Here is a 23,619-nt window from a genome sequence, read left to right as displayed (position 1 = left end):
TAGTGATGGCTATTTAACAGTCTGATGGCCTTGAGATAGAAGCTGTTTTTCATTCTCTCGGTCCCAGCTTTGATGCACCTGTACTGACCTCGCCTTCTGGATGATAGCGGGGTGAACAGGCAGTGGCTCGGGTGGTTGATGTCCTTGATGATCTTTTTGGCCTTCCTGTGACATCGGGTGCTGTATGTGTCTTGGAGGGCGGGTAGTTTTCCCCCGATAATGCGTTCGGCAGACCGCACCACCATCTGGAGAGCCCTGCGGTTGCGGGCGGTGCATTTGCCGTACCAGGTGGTGATACAGCCCGACAGGATGCTCTCAATTGTGTATCTGTAAAAGTTTGTGAGGGTTTTAGGTGCCAAGTCGAATTTCTGTTGCGCCTTCTTCACCACACTGTCTGCGTGGGTGGACCATTTCAGTTTGTCGGTGATGTGTACGCCAAGGAACTTGAAGCGTTCCACCTTCTCTACTGCGGTCCCGTCGATGTGGATAGGGGGGTGCACCCTCTGCTGTTTCCTGAAGTCCACGATCATCTACTTTGTTTTGTTGACATTGAGTGAGAGGTTATTTTCCTGGCACCACACTCCCAGAGCCCTCACCTCCTCCCTGTAGGCGGTCTCGTCATTGTAGGTAATCATGCCTACTACTGTTGTGTCGTCTGCAAACTTGATGATTGAGTTGGAGGCGTGCTTGGCCACGCAGTCATGGGTGAACAGGGAGTACATGAGGGGGCTGAGCACGCACCCTTGTGGGGCCCCAGTGTTGAGGATCAGCGAAGTGGAGATGTTGTTTCCTACCTTCACCACCTGGGGGCGGGGTTCAGACCCAGGGCCTCGAGCTTGATGATGAGCTTGGAGGGTACTATGGTGTTGAATGCTGAGCTATAGTTAATGAACAGCAAGCTCAGCACCAGGAAGTAGTGTAAGTCACCTTCTAAAATCTTACTAAAATCTACTAAATCTTTCCATGACTCCATGATGAGCAAATAAATATACTGGAGCTAGGCATAAACATGTTCCGTGTCTTGTTGTCATAGTTGGTGTGTTTACAAGTAGGCTACAACTTCTACTGTAGTTTTCTTTGTATTATGGAGAATTGGAAGAAAAGGAGGTATTAGTAAAGAGGGGATGGTGTGGGTGACACTGGTGTCTGTTGGGGGTGGATATTGTGTGTGAAGGGTAATATGCATGATCTATTGACATGAGGGGAGTGGGTGGATATAGTACTTTGTTTGAGTGTGTATTGATGGGGGCAAAATAGTAAAATATTGGCTAATCACTGACTACTGTGTGTCCTACAGACTAATCCTGCTACTGATGACGATGACCTTGACACCAGCTTTAGTAGTACAGAGCCTGTAGACCCATTGGATGAAAGCTTTCAGCCTGGAATATGCTCAACATTATCTGATTTTGAAACTAGCCAGGACAGCCAAAGGTATTTAGAAAAGCACAATACCCTGTTGAGAAAACAAAATCACCAATAAACTAAACTGTCTACAAGCCAAGTGCTCCTCAAACTTTTCACAGTCTTGCAGTCAGTTCTTTGGCATGGGGGAGAGGGGCTGTTAGTATACTCTTCTAGCCTATTCACTTTATTGTTGGCAGTGTTTGCCTACTCAACAGTACAACTGTAGGTGCTCATAAACCACAGTACACGACTAGACTGTCTACAAGTTAAGCCCCCTTCAAACTTTTCACATCTTTGCTAACAGCCCATCTCAATGCCCCATTATTGAATCTGAGTGTAACAAAACACATACCAGTCTACTGTACCATTTCTGTTTACATTTACGTCATTTTAGCAGACGCTCTTATCCAGAGCGACTTACAGTTAGTGAGTGCATACATTTTCATACATTTTTGTTTACAGACGAACATGGTGTATTGTATGGTTACACACCCTCATGATCAGTCTTCATGTTTTACACATCCTCCTGATCAGTCTTCATGTCTTTCCAGAGGACTTCTGCAAGAAGTCGAAGCAGTGGGTGGTGAAGAAAGTGCACGAGATGCTTGTCCACCTGGCTGTGGAGTGCAGAAAGGACCAGACAGTTGTCTACAAGGAGCCAGTGTCACAGCCCCCCAAACCCAACATCCCTGCCAACATTGCCACAGCACCAAAGCTTGCTAAACCAGCTGCCATTACCCAACACAAGAAGAGGTTCACCAGCTGAAGAACATTCTGGAACCTGCCTGGAACATTCAACCAACACAACATCCATATTCAGTTAGATTGATGTTGTAGTATAGTATATAATTTTTTATTTATTTATTTAACCTTTATTTAACCAGGTAAGAATGCCTAGTATGCACACAACTGCATTGTGGTAAAGATATTGCTAGCTGTTTTACATATGTATATAATGTTTTATATCATATTTTTTACAAGTGTGCTGACAAGTGACTAAATTATTCCAGCTGCACAGAAACCAATGAAGTGTTGACTTCAACTTCTTGTGATATTCATGAACTGTATTTGGATAAACTTCTTAGTATCCAAGCGGTATTGTTTGTGAGAGAAAGACACATTCATGGCCAATCGTTGTGTACTGTCTGTATTCCTACTGTTGCAGCATGATGTAGAATAAGAGATCTCACAGACACACGTTAGCTAGCTACCTAGCAACAACACAAATGTATAGTTACTCCAAGACTAATATGAGTAATCAAGCTAAAGTCATTCATTTACTCTCTGCCATCATTATCAAAACATTTCTCCAGTTTTGCTCATAATGAGAGGCACTGAGGCTAGCTAGGTTAGTTAGCTAGCTAGCTAGCTACAACGTTAGACTACAGTACATTTTACGTATAGCAAACAACACAGCTAATTAGCTAGCTAAACTTGGATAGCTTGGCTTGTAGTGGTTCTAGCATGCCCTGTTATGGCCAAATCGATCACCAAACTGTACTGTACAACACTGCCCCGGTTAAAAGAGAGCTTATATTGCTAGCTAGCTACTGACAGAAAAACAATTTACTTGTTTGTCATGTACCCTCCTGAGTCCTGGTCCATCTGGTCTAGGCTGGCTGATGCTTGCTGGTCTCGCAATTATTTTACTCACCGTCTCAACTCCTCTTCAGTGTATTCCGGCTCAAATAAATTGGGCTGTATGTTCCTATGTAAAAGAACATCCCAAAAATGTTTGTCTTCTAGCTCTTCTTGAAAAGAGGAATCATCAGAAGCAGCCATTGTAGCTAATTATTTAGCAGTCTCGGATAGACAGTAAATGGTAACATAGCTTCCGTGAACCTGTAAACTAGTACCGCAACCGTTTTGAAAAGCCTGCCTTCCAGGGTGGGTCTCTACAAAGCCAGAGAAAATGAGTCAACCTAGATATCCTGCAATGTCCTGGCAGATAGGAACATAGTTGAGACAAGTCCAATGGCTCTATTGAACAAGGACAACCATAACTACTTGCGTTATCGTGCAATCGGTGAAACACAAAGGCCACAATAATTGCTACAAAACATGACTCCATTAATTTTTAGATCAGACAGCATGCTCAATCAACCAATGACATCATTGGTTGAACTCTCCCGGCATGAAAATGTAAAAATACAGATATAGTGCCTAATTATGTCTGAAACACCTCTCATCACTCATAATTATGTAGGGAGACTGGAAAAACACCCCAAATCGTGTCTAACGGTGAAGTTTCCCTTTAAGTTAAAACCAGGGCTCGAATTGAAGGGGTATGTGAGGGTATTGTGGCTTTTGTTAAAGAAAATAGCTAAAATAATAGGCCTACCTGTCACACCCTGGCTCTGGGACTCTATATGTTGAGCCAGGGTGTGTTCATTCTATGTGTTTAATTCTATGTTGGTAATTCTGTTGTGTTTATTTCTATGTTGGCTAGAGTGACTCCCAATCAGAGGCAACGAGTGTCAGCTGTCGTTGGTTGTCTCTGATTGGGAGCCATATTTATACTGTCTATTTTCCCTTTGTGTTTGTGGGTTCTTGTTCCGTGTTCGGTCATTGTTACCGTGGACTTCACGAGTCGTTTCTTGTTTTGTTGATTGTGTTCTATTATCACTAAAGATAATAAGGTTAAACATGTTCGTTCATCACGCTGCGCCTTGGTCTGTTCAATACGACGATCGTGACAGAAGAACCCACCATGCAACGACCAAGCAGCGTGTCCAGGGGCAGCTCTTGGGCTGGACATGGGAGGAAACGCCGGGAGAAGAGACGGTGGAGGCGCGCCGTAGAGAGGAGCAGCGGTGCCAAACGGGTCAACGTCGGACAGGCGAGAGGCAACCCCAGACATTTTTTAGGGGGGGGCACACGGCATGGACGACGGGGCTGACGGAGGCAGAAAAGGGGCGGATTCAGAAGGCCACCAGGTTACGGATACACCGCCCTGTACGTCCTGTGCGGATGCCTCACACAGAGTGTGTGAGGGTAGGCATTCAGCCAGGACGGGTTGTGGCCGCTCTTCACTCCAGGTCTCCTATCCGTCTCCACAGCCCGGTTCGGCCTGTCCCTGCTCCACGCACCAAGCCTACGGTGTGCGTCGCCAGCCCGGTCCGGCCTGTCCCTGCTCCACGCACCAAGCCTACGGTGTGCGTCGCCAGCCCAGCCCGGCCTGTTCCTGCCACTCGCACCAAGTCTACGGTGTGCGTCGCCAGCCCAGCCCGGCCTGTCCCTGCTCTACGCACCAAGCCTACGGTGTGCGTCGCCAGCCCAGTCCGGCCTGTCCCTGCTCTACGCACCAAGCCTACGGTGTGCGTCGCCAGCCCAGTCCGGCCTGTCCCTGCTCTACGCACCAAGCCTACGGTGTGCGTCGCCAGCCCAGTCCGGCCTGTCCCTGCTCTACGCACCAAGCCTACGGTGTGCGTCGCCAGCCCGGCCCGGCCTGTTCCTGCCACTCGCACCAAGTCTACGGTGCGCGTCGCCAGCCCGGCCCGGCCTGTTCCTGCCACTCGCACCAAGTCTACGGTGCGCGTCGCCAGCCCGGCCCGGCCTGTTCCTGCCACTCGCACCAAGTCTACGGTGCGCGTCGCCAGCCCGGCCCGGCCTGTTCCTGCCACTCGCACTAAGCCAGGGGTGCGAGACGTCAGCCTGGTAAGGCCCGTTCCTCCTCCACGCACTAAGCCAGGGGTGCGAGTCGTCAGCCTGGTAAGGCCCGTCCCTCCTCCACGCACCAAGCCAGGGGTGCGCGTCGTCAGCCTGGTAAGGCCCGTTCCTCCTCCACGCACCAAGCCAGGAGTGCGCGTCGTCAGTCCAGCACAACCCGTGCCTGGGTCACCGGTGCCTGGTAAGGTACCGGTCAACTGCTCCACTATGGAGCTGAAGCTAACCGCTCCTGCTAAGTCCAGTTCAGCTCCAGCCGGCGGGGCCAGACTGGACCAGGGGCGCTATGGGGGGTGTATTGGAGGGTGGTGGTCAAGGCCGGAGCCAGAACCGCCGCCGAGGAGGTATGCCCGCCCAGCCCTCCCCTGTTTTGTTCAAGTTGAGGCGCGGTCGCAGTCCGCGCCTTTAGGGGGGGGTACTGTCACACCCTGGCTCTGGGACTCTATATGTTGAGCCAGGGTGTGTTCATTCTATGTGTTTATTTCTATGTTGGTAATTCTGGTGTGTTTATTTCTATGTTGGCTAGAGTGACTCCCAATCAGAGGCAACGAGTGTCAGCTGTCGTTGGTTGTCTCTGATTGGGAGCCATATTTATACTGTCTATTTTCCCTTTGTGTTTGTGGGTTCTTGTTCTGTGTTCGGTCATTGTTACCGTGGACTTCACGAGTCGTTTCTTGTTTTGTTGATTGTGTTCTATTATCACTAAAGATAATAAAGTTAAACATGTTCGTTCATCACGCTGCGCCTTGGTCTGTTCAATACGACGATCGTGACACTACCTCTTGTTAGTGTAAGGTGTTTAAATTTTTTTATGGACCCGATTATATAAAGCAATCTATAACAACGCTTTAGTTCGCAATGCTTTATGCTAGAAACAAGCTGCCAGGGAAAGACGTGACTCCGATGCATATGGGATATCTTTGGTTTGTCTCTATGACATTCAGAGGCTGTGCTACCACCTTCTATAGCTGAGGAGACAAAACATTTACTTTGCTTGGGAATTAATGTGTGATTCTGTCAATATCAATTGACGTTCGACATTTCAACAGGCTATTAAACAACATACTAGCTCTAAATCAGTCAGGAGCAAGCCGGGTAGCCTAAGAAGGAATACAATTTATGATATAGGCTATATTATTATTATTTCAAGACTATAGCCTTCCATTTAAGAAATAAATTGTGAAGCATTTGTGACATGCTACAGGCTCAGCATTTCAATGACACATCAACAACAGAACTTCAACAAAATGCCTATACATTTCACATTTAGGATGTAAAAAAATAAAATAAAATAAATGATTACTTACCAAAAATGACTTATTAGGCTATACAGTCATTCTACAGCACCTTTGAATTCACTTTCAGAAACACGAGTTTGGTCAGTCTTTGGTTTCAGAATCATGCGGTGAGCTATGCATGCTTAGTTTGTTAATTTAGCCTAGCAGATGCTCTTATATTCTCATGCCCTAATCACAGTCAACATAAATCGATTTTGTAACAACAATATCATGGAATAAAATATAATACATTTGAAAAACAATTACAAGTGCATATAGGCCTACCTGTTGATATGCGGCTGCTGTGTTAAACAATGCATTGATTATCAGAGAATTCAGACTTCATTGGTTCTGTTGTGCAAAATGTGTACAGTTGATAAACAACTTTAGCACTGTTCCAAACTTAGACTATCCTCTTTTTTAACAATACCCTACTATCCTCTTTTTTAACAATACCCTGTATAGAAATCAAAACATCTCTGGTGCTGCAGCATGCGCTCATTCGTTGTCATGCTCTGTTCTGGTATTTAAAAAGATTCTGCTTGTCTTCAGTAGAATTGTATGAAATGCGCTTATAAAATGATATTTTTTCTCTGACCACAAATAAGATGATACTGTAGACTTATGCGGTGCTTTTATTATAATGAATATCTTTTCACCCCTACCCTTGTCCGCGGTGGTCTGTGAATCCACAACCTTCTGGCTACTTTTCCATGTAAAGCTTACAAAACGAAGACCAGTTTCTAAAACTGCATATCTAAGGCTCTGGTTTGTCCTAGGAGTGAGGGTAAACGGTAGACATGTGCTCTGCTATCCACTTTATGTTTTTATTATTATTTTGGGTATAGGGGAGGGTCTTTTTTTCAAGCATTCAGGGAAGGTCGGTTAAAAAAATATATTTTACTAAATGGAGGGCCATCCATTTTCATTTCAGAGAGGTCCGATTTTCTCCAGGTATCACTCCTTATAAATAACGGACAGTCCCTAACAAACATTTAATCTAATATTTCCATTAAACATAATAATGACTCCCCAATGTGTATAATGGCCAAAGTGCACTGCTGCAGTGTGAGTCATGGTAGGATTTTAATATAGGAAATGTGATTTGAAACAGCTCAGATTTCAACAGCTATATGATTATAATCACATTTCCCAACAGCACTCTCTCATTCTCCCAACACTCGGGAACGTGCCAGAGAATCAGCGGTGTCCTGTGCAATGTGCAGGTGTGTTAGTGTTCACATGACCTTGACATGAACCACCGTTAGAAGACTGCAGTGCGTTTGACAACTCGTTTATGTTCAGGCATCTGATTGGCTGCAGGGTAGAGCGAGGTTGACAATTGCCCTGAAGCAGCGTAGGTGGTGTCAATCACTCTCAGTTAGGTCATTAAAGTTTATGGAGCAACAGGAGGACATACTAAACTCTACTCTACTCCCCATGGCTCGTCTCTCTCACCCATAGAAAATAATATAATCCCTATGCTCATATGCCTTTTGCCATTGAGAAAAGGGTAGATGAAAGATTCCATTGGTAATTCTATTTGAGTTACTGTCATCAGATGCTCTTATCTATTCAATAATGACTTCAACTCTAAAGTATGCTTCAAATCTGTACTCTGACATCTTAGAACCAGTGATTATTTTAGCATGTCAATCTTGGTGGGGCAAACAAAAAACATAATTTTTAAATGCATGCCAGCAAACCCACTACACAACACAACACAACATTAAACAATGCATTAATTGCACTATAACGGTGACAAATGGTGCCCACACACTGTTAGGGCCTACATAAAGCTGTCCCAACAGCAGAGTCCCATTAGCAGTCCCAACACCTTACCACTGCTACACCTGGCTATCAGCGGAGCCTTGTCTGGCAGCGAAACAGTTCATTCAGCCTCATTTACTGACTTTTTAAAAAACATAGCTGACTTGCTTAAACAAATGTGGTTTCTACTGACAATTGAGATGTATAAACTATGGCATAAGGGGACGACGAGTGGATAAGAGGCAATCCGTAATTTCGATTAAGACATTAATGAGCAAGCTAGGACGGACGTAGTCAATATAACTATTTGTTCAGCGCTTTTGAAATGTACAGCTACAGAATTCAGAACATGGGCCGTTCTTACAGTATTCTCCCTGTACACCAAGTCAGAACTGTAGGATAAATAAAGGGGGCATATAAGCAGACAATGAAAGCTCTTAAAATATTCAATGATTACATTTCTCTAAAACAGGCTATAGGCTACATGTTCACCACCAAGTCAGAACAGTCGGCGAAATTAGGAGGGGAAACAGAACCAAATTATTTGGGTGAGGCACATGGGCTACTAACAGCTTACTACACAACATACACTTACAATTACTTTCTTAGCTACAGCTTACATATCTCCCTGGCATATTACATCATTTATGCAGCAGCATACAATACATTTTTGGACTCGCCTTGTTGTGCCGTGCTCACTTGAACAGGAAGGTGGCGCGGTGGTCCTTCGTGGGCAAAATATGTCATCAAACTTTGTCATCAAAGTGTGGCATTCTCTGGACTTATGGTGCTTTCAAGACAACTGGGAACTCTGAAAAAAAACAGGGTTGAATCATGATGACGTCAGTGATCTTCAGGTCGGCGCTCTAGAAAGAGGCCTGAGTTCCCGACTTGCAATTCCGAGTTGGATGACCATTCAAAACTTATTTTTCAGTCGGAGCTCGGTTTTGTCCGAGTTCCCAGTTGTCTTGAACTCACTGAAATCAGAATTCCCAGTTCTGAGTTTCCAGTTGTTTGTGCGCGGCAGATGTCATGCCGGATTGACACCATGGCCAGTGTTGAAGGTTTATCCTTTTAAGCTTCGAAAAGAGACCCTTAACCCCAGACTTGGGACCACACACCCACTCCACTAAATAGCAGGCTAGTGATTGCTTTGCAATTCTTGCAGAATTCTTCCAAACCACTCATTGTTGAATTTGCAATTTACAACTTGTTGTGTAATGTTTATGTCCAATGGCCGATGAGTACCGATACATTTTATCTATAATTTATTTTCATTATTTCTCTTCATATTACAAGGATTAAAAATGATTTTCCAGTATGATTTTCAATTTTTAGTCATTTAGCAGACGCTCTTATCCAGAGCAACTTACAGTTAGTGAGTGCATACATTTTCATACTGGCCCCCCTTGGGAATCGAACCCACAACCCTGGCATTGCAAACGCCATGCTCCACGGGACTAAGTGATGATGACTACTAGCTTACTAGCAAAGATTTTGAAAGTATGATGTTGACATGATCAGTCCAATCAAAGCTGCTGTAGGTATAATGTGATTTGACGTCATTTTATCTGTGGCCAATGACCTTGAGCCTGCTTGGATGGGCACTTCTAATGTAACTCTATGGCAGAATTTTCAAGCTTAGATTTGGTGGTGACGTAGTGTCCCCATGAGTGACAGAACACTGAGCCAATGACAGCGCAACTAGAGAACATTACCAACCCCTACGCTCCGTATTTTCCGCTGGCTGCCCCACCACCACATAAAGCACTGAGCTAGGCTGAAACACCTACATTTTGGAACTAACTTACTCAAGAAAGCAAAAAAGAGACCACATTTGTATGCAGCTTTATTAACTCAATTTTGTAAATATTTTGTTTACATTGTTTGCAAACTGATAAAATAACATGCTCTGCCCCATCTGCACTGAATGACGGGTCGCCACTGATTTATGTATCCCGAGTGGCGCAGTGGTCTAAGGCACTGCATCGCAGTGCTAGCTGTGCCACTAGAGATCCTGGTTTGAGTCCAGGCTCTGTCGCAGCCGGCCGTGACCGGGAGACCCATGGGCAGCGCACAATTGGTCCAGCGTCGTCCAAGGTAGGGGAGGGTTTGGCCGGCAGGGATGTGGGTTCGTTTCCCATGGGGGGCCAGTATAAACAAAAAAACAAACATGTATGCATTCACTAACTGTAAGTCGCTCTGGATAAGAGCGTCTGCTAAATGACGTAAATATAATTAGAACACATAGCCATATTCTTTATGAGTTGAAGTGGAATGTACAGTGGCTTGCGAAAGTATTCACCCCCCCTTGGCATTTTTCCTATTTTGTTGCCTTACAGCCTGGAATTAAAATTGATTTACACAACATGCCTACCAACTTTGAAGATGCAAAATATTTTGTTTTTTGTGAAACAAACAAGAAATAAGACAAAAAAACAGAAAACTTGAGCGTGCATAACTATTCACCCCCCAAAGTCAATACTTTGTAGAGACACCTTTTGCAGCAATTACAGCTGCAAGTCTCTTGGGGTATGTCTCTATAAGCTTGGCACATCTAGCCACTGGTATGTTTGCCCATTCTTCAAGGCAAAACTGCTCCAGCTCCTTCAAGTTGAATGGGTTCCGCTGGTGTGCAATCTTGAAGTCATACCACAGATTCTCAATTGGATTGAGGTCTGGGCTTTCACTAGGCCATTCCAAGACATTTAAATGTTTCCCCTTAAACCACTCAAGTGTTGCTTTAGCAGTATGCTTAGGGTCATTGTCCTGCTGGAAGCTGAACATTCGTCCCAGTCTCAAATCTCTGGAAGACTGAAACAGGTTTCCCTCATTCCTTCAATTCTGACCAGTTTCCCAGCCCCTGCCAATGAAAAATATGATGGTGTTCTCGGGGTGATGAGAGGTGTTGGGTTTGCGCCAGACATAACGTTTTCCTTGATGGCCAAAAAGCTCAAACTTTTGTCTCATCTGACCAGAGTACCTTCTTCCATATGTTTGGGGAGTCTCCCATATGCCTTTTGGCGAACACCAAATGTGTTTGCTTATTTCTTTCTTTAAGCAATGGCTTTTTTCTGGCCAGTCTTCCGTAAAGCCCAGCTCTGTGGAGTCTATGGCTTAAATTGGTCCTATGGACAGATACTCCATTCTCCGCTGTGGGGCTTTGCAGCTCCTTCAGGGTTATCTTTGGACTCTTTGTTGCCTCTCTGATTAATGCCCTCCTTGCCTGGTCCATGAGTTTTGGTGGGCGGCCCTCTCTTGGCAGGTTTGTTGTGGTGCCATATTCTATCAATTTTTTTATAATGGATTTAATGGTGCTCTGTGGGATGTTTTTTATAACCCAACCCTGATCTGTGCTTCTCCACAACTTTGTCCCTAACCTGTTTGGAGAGCTCCTTGGTCTTCATGGTGCCGCTTGCTTGGTGGTGCCCCTTGCTTAGTGGTGTTGCAGACTCTGGGGCCTTTCAGAACAGGTCTATATATACTGAGATCATGTGACAGATCATGTGACACTTAGATTGCACACACATGGACTTTATTTAACTAATTATGTGACTTCTGAAGGTAATTGGTTGCACCAGATCTTATTTAGGGGCTTCATAGCAAAGGAGGTGAATACATATGCACGCACCACTTCTCCGTTATTTATTGTTTAGAATTTTTTGAAATTCACTTCACCAATTTGGACTATTTTGTGTATGTCTATTACATGAAATCCAAATAAAAATCCATTTAAATTACAGGTTGTAATGCAACAAAATAGGAAATACGCCAAGGGGGATGAATACTTTTGCAAGGCACTGTATTCACTTCAGTGGGAATCACAAGTCTTTGTTCCTGCCTGGTGGTAGAGGAATGTCCTTTGCAATGCCTGATCAAAGGCATGTCACAAGGAGCTGAATGTCACACAGCAATTCAAGATTGTCATTTTTTACATTTTAGTCATTTAGCAGACGCTCTTATTCAGTGCGACTTACAGTTAGTGAGTGCATAGATTTTCATACTGGCCCCCCGTGGGAATCTAACCCACAACCCTGGCGTTGCAAACGCCATGCTCTACCAACTGAGCTACACGGGACCTACAATTACTTCCACACAGTCATTCAGAGAGATAAGCCTTGCTTTTGTGGCTGTACCACTGTGTGGAAGTCATGTGAAGTGCACATGACCTTGCTTTCATGTGCTTTAGACACCGTAACACTGGGAGAAAATATGGAAATAATTTGCATTGAGAAATGGGACATCGAGCTACTATGAGTTAGGCTGGTCACTGTGTTCACCATTCTGCTATAGAATGACTGGCCCATGTACTAAAGTCAAATACCTTTTTAAGGAAGTTAGTATCAGATACCCTAGAATCATGCTGCCAGTTATCAAAATACGGTCCTTACCGAGTAATGAAAGCACAAAGGAAGATAGCTGGTTGATCACCCATTCTATGGCAATGTTGACATAATCACACAACTTGCCCATAGCACAACATGAGAAGACACAGTAAATGCACCCACATGCAAGACGACACCATCATTACATTGGATGCTATTCAGTAGATCTCAGATAAAGATCAAGACAGGAAACAGAGCAAAATATCATTTACAACTGAAATGTGTCATATCTCTATGTACGGACATTAGTCGGGCATGGTTGCGCATAGTCACGCAATGAGGTAGCCCCGCTTGCGAACTTCCAAACCAGTGTCTGCCCTCGGTTCAAGAGGGAATTTCCTCTTGGTCGAAGACATTGGTTGATCCCGTGTGAGACGCGGGTTCATATCCCGCATGTTACATCTACTCATTTCACTTTTGGGTTTAAGTCTTGTGTCTGTCATTGTTGTCATGGGCAACAGCCCCTTATATGACAGCTGTATAACCACTAAAGCTCACTTAGTACTGTACTTTATTACTTTCCCTACCTGCTAACTCAGTAGAGGTCAGACAAACAGACCACTAACAGTCACTGAGGTGAATGCTCAGCGTAATCTCATCAACATGAGGTTTCTTCTCACATGACATAAAAACAGACTGAGAGAGCGATCGAGAGAGAGAGAGAGACAGACAGACAGACAGACAAACCTAAAACAGACATGCCACAAGTTCAATCACCTCAAATGCAGTCCTCAGCCACAATCCACTGATACGAACGATGACATCATTAACATGAATGAAACCTCCCTTCACTGTAAAGTGATTTGACAGGCCTCTCTTATCTCATTTGACTGTGTGCAGCATTAGACATATGCTATGATGTAACATTATCAAACAACTATTACTGCTTATGAGTCATATGAGAGATGCTAACCGCTGGCAGATCATAATGGAGAGTATGAGAGTGATGTAGATCAATGCTAACAAATCAATGAAGAAACTGTACATTGATTCCACCCCCAAATTGAACATCAATATTTATAATAACGGCACAGTGATGGTTCAAGGTTCGGAGGCCAGTCTGGATCAATTTCTCCACTACTTCAACCAAATAGAACCAGTTGTTGCTGAACCTTTCCACTGTCACTACCTACAACAGTCTCCACTACCTCTCTGCCCCAGTATGTAGTCCCCAGTGTTCATCTCCCTCCCTCGCCTACAGTAGACACAGCCCTGAGCAGACCTCTCTCACACGGGACACCTGCAGTACCACAGCATCTTATAGAGGAAGAGATCAGCCTGGTGCGTCAGCATAGGGATGAGATCCAGGAGCTGCAGTGTGCAATGAAAAATGTTGAGGAGGACAACCAGGCTCTCAGGATAGAAGTGCACAGACTTAGAGAGGAACACAAATCAGACGCTACTTTAGACCTATATTCGATGGCACTTCACAGAGAATGAAGAACAGCCAGCAACACTGCCCCCCACACCACCCTCCACCACTTCTCGCCTAGGAACTGCATGCAGATACACTGAGCTATACCCAAGCCGTACGCAGTAAAAGAGGCCCCACGCAGAGTTTGGAGCATCGCTGGCCACACTGCCCTCCACACCACCCTCTTCAATTCCCCCTAAAACCACCCTCCCATGCTACCAGACCAGGCCCGCCTCAGCACAGCTCAACCAGACCCGGCCCATCACAGCACAACTCAACCAAACCTGGCCCATCACAGCACAGCTCAACCAGACCCGGCCCATCACAGCACAGCTCTACTAGACCCGGCCCACATCAGCACAGCTCTACCAGACCTGGCCCATCACAGCACAGCTCAGCTCAACCAGACCCGGTCTATCACAGAACAACTCAACCAGACCCGGTCTATCACAGCACAGCTCAACCAGACCCGGCTCGCTTCAGCACAGCCCAGCTACACAGCACCAACCACTACACTAGGGTTTGGCAAAACACTGTCGAGGGTAGTGCACCACATGATGCAGTCCACACCATGTATCATTCATATCATCAACCTACATATGCTGAGTGTTTGGAGCTTCGTCAGCCACACCACTGCCCTCCGCACCACCCTCCTAGTTTTGGTTACCCTCCCTACTCCCATCCTGGGACACTCCTGCCCCCCATGGCATCCCCAACCCTACAACAGGAGCCACACCAAGACCTCCTGTGCACACCCAGAATGGAGCATTGGCAGCCACTCTGGTCCCCTGCAGCAGCTCCACTCCTTTGGGGAGAGCTTCATCTGGGTGGACTGAGCTCTGCCAACACTGCTCTCCCAGTTCTCATCCCATCCCCAGCATCCAGCGACTTGAGGGAGGTCTGTCAAATGCTCAGTCTGCTCTGCTCTCACGTAGTTGGACAGAGACCTTGGCAAAGTAGTTGGACAGAGACCTTGGCAGCCCCTACGCCTGTTATTATGGGAATGAGCACAATACCCCATCTGACTTTTCATTTCGTAGGGGGCTTGAGCTAATGTGCAAAGTTTTTAAAATTTACATTTGGGTACAGGACTCATGCACTGACATTCTGGTTCTCTCTGAAACATGGTTAAATGGTTCTGTCTCTGATAAAGACATCAACGTAAATAATTATACTGTATTTAGATGTGACAGATTACAGAAAGATTACATGTTCCAAAGAAATTGGAGCTCCTGGTTACATACACCTTAGCCAAATACATTTAAACTCAGTTTTTCACAATAAAAATTTCCCTGTTTTAGGTCAGTTAGGATCACCACTTTAATTTAAGAATGTGAAATGTCAGAATAATAGTAGAGAGAATGATTTATTTCAGCTTTTATTTATTTCATCACATTCCCAGTGGGTCAGAAGTTTACATACACTCAGTTAGTATTTGGTAGCATTGCCTTTAAATTGTTTAACTTGGGTCAAATGTTTCGGGTAGCCTTCCACAAGCTTCCCACAATAAGTTGGGTGAATTTTGGCCCATTCCTCCTGAGAGAGCTGGTGTAACTGAGTCAGGTTTGTAGAACTCCTTGCTCGCACAAGCTTTTTCAGTTCTGCCCACAAATTTTCGACTTTGTTGTCCTTAAGCCATTTTGCCACAACTTTGGAAGTATGCTTGGGGTCATTGTCCATTTGGAAGAACCATTTGCGACCAAGTTTTTACTTCCTGACTGATGTCTTGAGATGTTGCTTCAATATATCCACATCATTTTCCATCCTCATGATGCCATTTATTTTGTGAAGGGCACCAGTCCCTCCTGTAGCAAAGCACCCCCACAGCATGATGCTGCCACCCCCGTTCTTCACGGTTGGGATGGTGTTCTTCAGCTTGCAAGGTCCCCCTTTTTCCTCCAAACATAACAATGGCCATTATGGCCAAACAGTTCTATTTTTGTTTCATCAGACCAGAGGACATTTCTCCAAAAAGTACGATCTTTGTCCCCATATGCAGTTGCAAACCGTAGTCTGGCTTTTTTATGGCGGTTTTGGAGCAGTGGCTTCTACCTTGCTGAGCGGCCTTTCACGTTATGTCGATATAGGACTCGTTTTACTGTGGATTGATTTGCACTTTTCGCACCAAAGTACGTTCATCTCTAGGAGACAGAACACGTCTCCTTCCTGAGCGTTATGACTGCTAGGTGGTCCCATGGTGTTTATACTTGCGTACTATTGTTTGTACAGATGAACGTGGTACCTTAAGGCGTTTGGAAATTGCTCCCAAGGATGAACCAGACTTGTGGTCTACAAAAAATGTTCTGAGGTCTTGGCTGATTTCTTTTGATTTTCCCATGATGTCAAGCAAAGAGGCACTGAGTTTGAAGGTAGGCCTTGAAATACATCCACAGGTACACCTCCAATTGACTCAAATGATGTCAATTAGCCTATCAGAAGCTTCTAAAGCCATGACATCTTTTTCTGGAATTTTCCAAGCTGTTTAAAGGCACAGTCAACTTAGTGTATGTAAACTTCTGACTCACTGGAATTGTGATACAGTGAATTATAAGTGAAATAATCTGTCTGTAAACAATTGTTGGAAACATTTCTTGTGTCATGCACAAAATAGATGTCCTAACCGACTTGCCAAAACTATAGTTTATTAACAAGAAATTTGTGGAGTGGTTGAAAAACAAGTTTTAATGACTCCAACCTAAGTGTAAACCTCCGACTTCTGGGTCCTGTACTTTTTACTGTTTACATTAACAATATCGACTTGTCTGTAAAAAATTGTAACCTGCACTTGCATACTGATGATACTGTTGTGTATGCTATTGCCCCCATGGTTGACCAGGCTCTATTTGAACTACAGTCTGCCTTCATTGTATTACAGAACAACTTTATTGACCTGAAATTAGTATTGAATGCAGGTAAAATGAAATATATGTTGTTCAATAGAGCACATAAAAATAAGTCTGATGATTTAAGCATACTGTGCCTTCGGAAGGTATTCAGACCTCTTGACTTATTCCACATTTTGTTACGTCACAGTCTTATTCTAAAATCGATTAAATAATTTTTTGCATCAGCAATCTACACACAATACACCATAATGACAAATCGAAAACAGGTTGCAAATGTATACAGTGGGGAGAGCAAGTATTTGATACACTGCCGATTTTGCAGGTTGTCCTACTTACAAAGAATGTAGAGGTCTGTCATTTTTATCATAGGTACACTTCAACTGTGAGAGACGCAATCTAAAACAAAAATCCAGAAAATCACATTGTATGATTTTTAAGTAATTAATTTGCATTTTATTGCATGACATAAGTATTTGATACATCAGAAAAGCAGAACTTCATATTTGGTACAGAAACCTTTGTTTGCAATTACAGAGATCATACGTTTCCTGTAGGTCTTGACCAGGTTTGCACACACTGCAGCAGGGATTTTGGCCCACTCCTCCATACAGACCTTTCCAGATCCTTCAGGTTTCGGGGCTGTCGCTGGGTAATACGGACTTTCAGCTCCCTCCAAAGATGTTCTATTGGATTCAGGTTTGGAGACTGGCTAGGCCACTCCAGGACCTTGAGATGCTTCTTACGGAACCACTCCTTAGTTGCCCTGGCTGTGTGTTTCGGGTCATTGTCATGCTGGAAGACCCAGCCACGACCCATCTTCAATGCTCTTACTGAGGGAAGGAGGTTGTTGGCCAAGATCTCGCGATATATGGCCCCATCCATCCTCCCCTCAATACGGTGCAGTCGTTCTGTCCCCTTTGCAGAAAAGCATCCCCAAAGAATAATGTTTCCACCTCCATGCTTCATGGTTGGGATGGTGTTCTTGGGGTTGTACTCATCCTTCTTCTTCCTCCAAACAAGGCGAGTGGAGTTTAGACCAAAAAGCTCTATTTTTGTCTCATCAGACCACATGACCTTCTCCCATTCCTCCTCTGGATCATCCAGATGGTCATTGGGAAACTTCAGACGGGCCTGGACATGCGCTGGCTTGAGCAGGGGGACCTTGCGTGCGCTGCAGGATTTTAATCCATGAAAGCGTAGTGTGTTACTAATGGTTTTCTTTGAGACTGTGGTCCCAGCTCTCTTCAGGTCATTGACCAGGTCCTGCCGTGTAGTTCTGGGCTGATCCCTCACCTTCCTCATGATCATTGATGCCCCACGAGGTGAGATCTTGCATGGAGCCCCAGACCGAGGGTGATTGACCGTCATCTTGAACTTCTTACATTTTCTAATAATTGCGCCAACAGTTGTTGCCTTCTCACCAATCTGCTTGCCTATTGTCCTGTAGCCCATCCCAGCCTTGTGCAGGTCTACAATTTTATCCCTGATGTCCTTACACAGCTCTCTGGTCTTGGCCATTGTGGAGAGGTTGGAGTCTGTTTGATTGAGTGTGTGGACAGGTATCTTTTATACAGGTAATGAGTTCAAACAGGTGCAGTTAATACAGGTAATGAGTGGAGAACAGGAGGGCTTCTTAAAGAAAAACAGGTCTGTGAGAGCCGGAATTCTTACTGGTTGGTAGGTGATCAAATACTTATGTCATGCAATAAAATGCAAATCAATTACTTAAAAATCATACAATGTGATTTTCTGGATTTTTGTTTTAGATTCCGTCTCTCACAGTTTAAGTGTACCTATGATAAAAAATTACAGACCTCTACATGCTTTGAAAGTAGGAAAACCTGCAAAATCGGCAGTGTATCAAATACTTGTTCTCCCCACTGTATATATATTTGTTTACAATAGACTTTATTTACATACAGTGAGGGAAAAAAGTATTTGATCCCCTGCTGATTTTGTATGTTTGCCCACTGACAAAGACATGATCAGTCTATAATTTTAAATATTATGTTTATTTGAACAGTGATAGACAGAATAACAAAATAAAAATCCAGAAAAACGCATGTCAAAAATGTTACGAATTGATTTGCATTTTAATGAGGGAAATAAGTATTTGAACCCCTCTCAATCAGAAAGAGATTGTATGTAGCGTCCAAACAGTTTGACCTACAACTGTTTGACCACGATGGTGGCCTCCGTTCTGCTCTACGACCCCCACAAGTGTCACGGGACTCGCCTGAAGTCAGTACCGTCGATGTGCCAACTTCTGTTTTTAGTGTCCGAACCGTGTGGGCTACAAACTAATGGAAAGGGGAGATTCTCACGAACACCATGGTGTTCTCCGTTTTGCTCTACGACCCCCACAAGTGTCACGGGTCTTGTCTGAAGGTAACCGGTACCGGTTTAAAATAATTAATAAAAGTATGAAGGTACAGTAGTTTTGTGCCTACCCAAAAAAAGAGGTTAAATATATATATATTTCCTTCTAGATATAGGACAAGCATTTCAAAATTTGCCACCAAGTACTAAGTCATGTTTTGTAGAGGAGTCAAATACTTATTTCCCTCATTAAAATGCAAATCAATTTATAACATTTTAGAAATGCGTTTTTCTGGATTTTTTTGTTGTTATTCTGTCTCTCACTGTTCAAATAAACGTACCATTAAAATTATAGACTGATCATTTCTTTGTCAGTGGGCAAACATACAAAATCAGCAGGGGATCAAATACTTTTTTTCCCTCACTGTAAGTATTCAGACTCTTTGCTATGAAACTCGAAATTGAGCTCAGGTGCATCCTGTTTCCATTGATCATCCTTGAGATGTTTCTACAACTTGATTGGAGTCCGTCTGTGGTAAATTCAATTGATTGGACATGATTTGGAAAGGCTCACACCTGTCTATATAAGGTCCCACAGTTGACAGTGCATGTTAGAGCAAAAGCCATGAGGTCAAAGGAATTGTCCGTAGAGCTCCGAGAGGATTGTGTCGAGTCACAGATCTGGGGAAGGGTACCGAAACGTTTCTGCAGCATTAAAGGTCCCCAAGAACACAGTGGCCTCCATCATTCTTAAATGGAAGAAGTTTGGAACCACCAAGACTCTTCCTAGAGCTGTCCGCCTGGCCAAACTGAGCAATCGGGGGAGAATGGCCTTGGTCAGGGAAGTGACCAAGAACCTGATGGTCACTCTGACAGAGCTCTAGAGTTCCGCTGTGGAGATGGGAAAACCTTCCAGAAGGACAACCATCTCTGCAGCACTCCACCAATCAGGCCTTTATGGTAGAGTGGCCAGACTGAAGCTAATCCTCAGTAAAAGGCACATGACAGCCCACTTGGAGTTTGCCAAAAGTCACCTAAAGACTCTCAGACCATGAGAAACAAGATTCTCTGGTCTGATGAAACCAAGATTGAACTCTTTGGCCTGAATGCCAAGCATCACGTCTGGAGGAAACCTGGCACCATCCCTACGATGAAGCATGGCGGTGGCAGCATCATGCTGTGGGGAATGTTTTTCAGCGACAGGGACTGGGAGACTAGTCAGGATTGAGGGAAAGATGAACGGAGCAAAGTACAGAGAGATCCTTGATGAAAACCTGCTCCAGAGTGCTCAAGACCTCAGACTGGGGTGAAGGTTCAACTTCCAACAGGACAACGACCCTAAGCACACAGCAAAGACAACACCGGAGTGGCTTCGGGACAAGTCTCTGAATGTCCTTGAGTGGCCCAGCCAGAGGCCGGACTTGAACCCGATCGAACATCTCTGGAGAGACCTGAAGATTGCTGTGCAGCAACGCTCCCCTTCCAACCTGACAGAGCTTGAGAGGATCTGCAGAGAAAAATGGGAGAAACTCCCCAAATACAGGTTTGCCTAGCTTGGAGCACCATACCCAAGAACACTCAAGGGTGTAATCGCTGCCAAAGGTGCTTTAAGAAAATACTGAGTAAAGGGCCTGAATACCTATGTAAATGTTTATAAAAACCTGCTTTTGCTTTGTCATTATGGGGTATTGTGTGTAGATTGATGAGGGGAAAAAACGATTTAATCAATTTTAGAATAAGGCTGTAATGTAACAGAATGTAGAAAAAGTCAAGGGTCTGAATACTTTCTGAATGCACTGTATGTACATTGGATAGTCTTTATATTGATCGTGTCCGTGCTTACAAATATCTGGGCATCTGGATAGATGAAATGCTGTCTTTTAAAAAGCATATTGATGAGTTAGTTAAGAAGCTGAGAATAAAAATGAGCTTCTTTTATAGAAATAGGTCCTGCCTCTCACTAAATAGCAGAAAGCAGGTTATTCAGTCAACGTTCCTGTCGGTCCTAGACTATGGCGACATCATCTATATGAACGCAGCTGTCACTTCATGAAAGCAGTTAGATGCAGTTTATCATAGCGCACTGCGCTTTGTATGGGCAACAATTTTTGTACTCATCACTGCATTCTCTACCAGAAAGTTGGTTGGCCCTCTTTGATGTCACGAAGGTTTATACATTGCTATGTTTTCAATTATAAAGTCCCACTGTACCTAACATCATTACTAACCTTTAGACAGACGAGTTACCACATCCGGTCTCAGAGATGGCTAACTCTGGAAATTCCTTTGGTCTCTACTGAGTTAGGTGAATCAGATTTGAGTTTTCTTGCACCTTATTTGTGGAACAACCTTCAAAATGTTCTTAAATTTGATGTTCTGGTGCCTCTAGGGCAATTCAGAAAGCTGATTGAGGACATTATTACTTATGAATGTGTTTGTTTTTCTATGTCTGTGTGTTTCTTTTTGCTTGCGTATTTATATTTTGATGTGTGTATTTTCTGCAATTGATGTATACTGAACATAAATATAAATGCAACATGCAACTATGTCAAAATGTTTACTGAGTTACAGTTCATATAAGGAAATCAGTCAATTGAAATAAATTAATTAGTCCCTAATCTATGGATTTCACATGACTGTGGCACAGCCATGGATGGGCCTGGGAGGGCATAGGCCCACCCACTTGAGAGCCAGGCCCAGCAAATTAGATTTAGTTTTTCCCCACAAAAGGGCTTTATTACAGACAGAAATACTCAGATTCATCAGCTGTCCGGGTGGCTGGTCTCAGACGATCCCGCAGGTGAAGAAGCCGGATGTGGAGGTCCTGGGCTGGTGTGGTTACACGCGGTCTGCAGTTGTGAGGCCGGTTGGAGGTACTGCCAAATTCTCAAAGACTACGTTAGAGGCGGCTTACGGTAGAGAAATTAACATTCAATTATCTGGCAACAGCTCTGGTGGACATTACTGCAGTCAACATGCCAACTGCACGCACCCCAAAACTTGAGACATCTGTGGCATTGTGTTGTGTTACAAAACTGCACATTTTAGAGTGGCCTTTTATTGTCCCCATCACAAGGTACACCTGTGTAATAGTCATGCTGTTTAATCATCTTACTGTCAAGTGGATGGATTATCTTGGCGAAATGCTCACTAACAGGGATGTAAACAAATTTGTGCAAAGACTTGAGAGAAATAAGCTTTTAGTACATATGGAATATTTCTGGGATCTTTAATTTCAGCTCATGAAACATGGGACCAACACTTTATATGTTGCGTTTATATTTTTGTTCAGTATAATTTAGGGCTCATCTGTAAAAGAGACCTTGGTCTCAGTATGACTCCCTGATAAAATTAAGGTTAAATAAAAATACTGCAGCTGGATTCAATACACACCTTAAAGATCCCTAGTCTACGATGTGTTTAAAATAGTAAGCCTAGTCTTTTAATAGCTCTGTCTCCTGACGGATTCAACCACTGTGACTGCAGCACAGGGTGAACTTCCTCTATACACTGAGTGTACAAAACATTAGGAACACCTTTTGCCCTCAGAACAGCCTCAATTCGTCGGAGCATGGACTACAAGGTGTCGAAAGCATTCCACAGGGATGCTGGCCTATGTTGACTCCAATGTTTCCCACAGTTGTGTCAAGTTGGCTGGATGTCCTTTGGGTGGTGGACCATTGTTGACACACACAGGAAACTGTTGAGCATGAAAACCAAGCAGTGTTGCAGTTCTTGACACACTCAAACCGGTGCGCTTGGCACCTACTACCATAACCCGTTCAAAGGGACTTAAATATTTTGTCTTTCCCATTCACCCTCTGAATGCCACACATACACAATTCATGTCTCAATTGTCTCAAGACTTAAAAATCCTTCTTTAACCTGTCTCCTCCCCTTCATCTACACTTATTGAAGTCGATTTAACAGGTGACATCAATAAGGGATCATAGCTTTCACCTGAATTCACCTGGTCAGTCTGTCAAGGAAAGAGCAGGTGTTCCTAATGTTTTGTACACTCAGTGTATGTTTTCTTGGACATCACATGCTAACTGAGAAGCATAAAACATGTAATCTCACAAGAAGTTTACAGTTTGCTAACAACAGCAATATTTATATATCCTGCACTGTATCTATAGATGCGTTGTCCTTATCTGATAACATGCAGGCGGATGTTCCACTTAAGTTAAAGGCTAGAAGAACCGACTATGCAAATGACGTGTTTGAATGTAATTTCATTGTCTATAGCCAGGAGGTAGGAGGGGCATGCTGTTGGGCGATGAACAGGACAGCACTGGTTTCAAATGTCACCGTCTCATAAAAAAGTGATATCAAAGTGTTATCAAGACCACACTGTTAGTGTTAGATTAGATCCCATCTGATTGTGAGTGTTTAGCATATCCTAAGCAAACTCTTTGAGGATATCAGCAGTTTACAGTAGGTGGAATTGTTATGGTGATGTTTGGAATTGGAATGACTGGGAAGTTTAGAGTGCACAAAACCAAAGCCAGCGTACTAAAGCTCTTGCAGAATAA

This window comes from Coregonus lavaretus (genome assembly GCF_964263955.1).
Source record: "Coregonus lavaretus genome assembly, chromosome: 1".
Lineage (NCBI taxonomy): Eukaryota > Metazoa > Chordata > Actinopteri > Salmoniformes > Salmonidae > Coregonus > Coregonus lavaretus.
The sequence above is the reverse complement of the archived record's forward strand: the minus strand, read 5'-3'. Positions refer to the sequence as shown.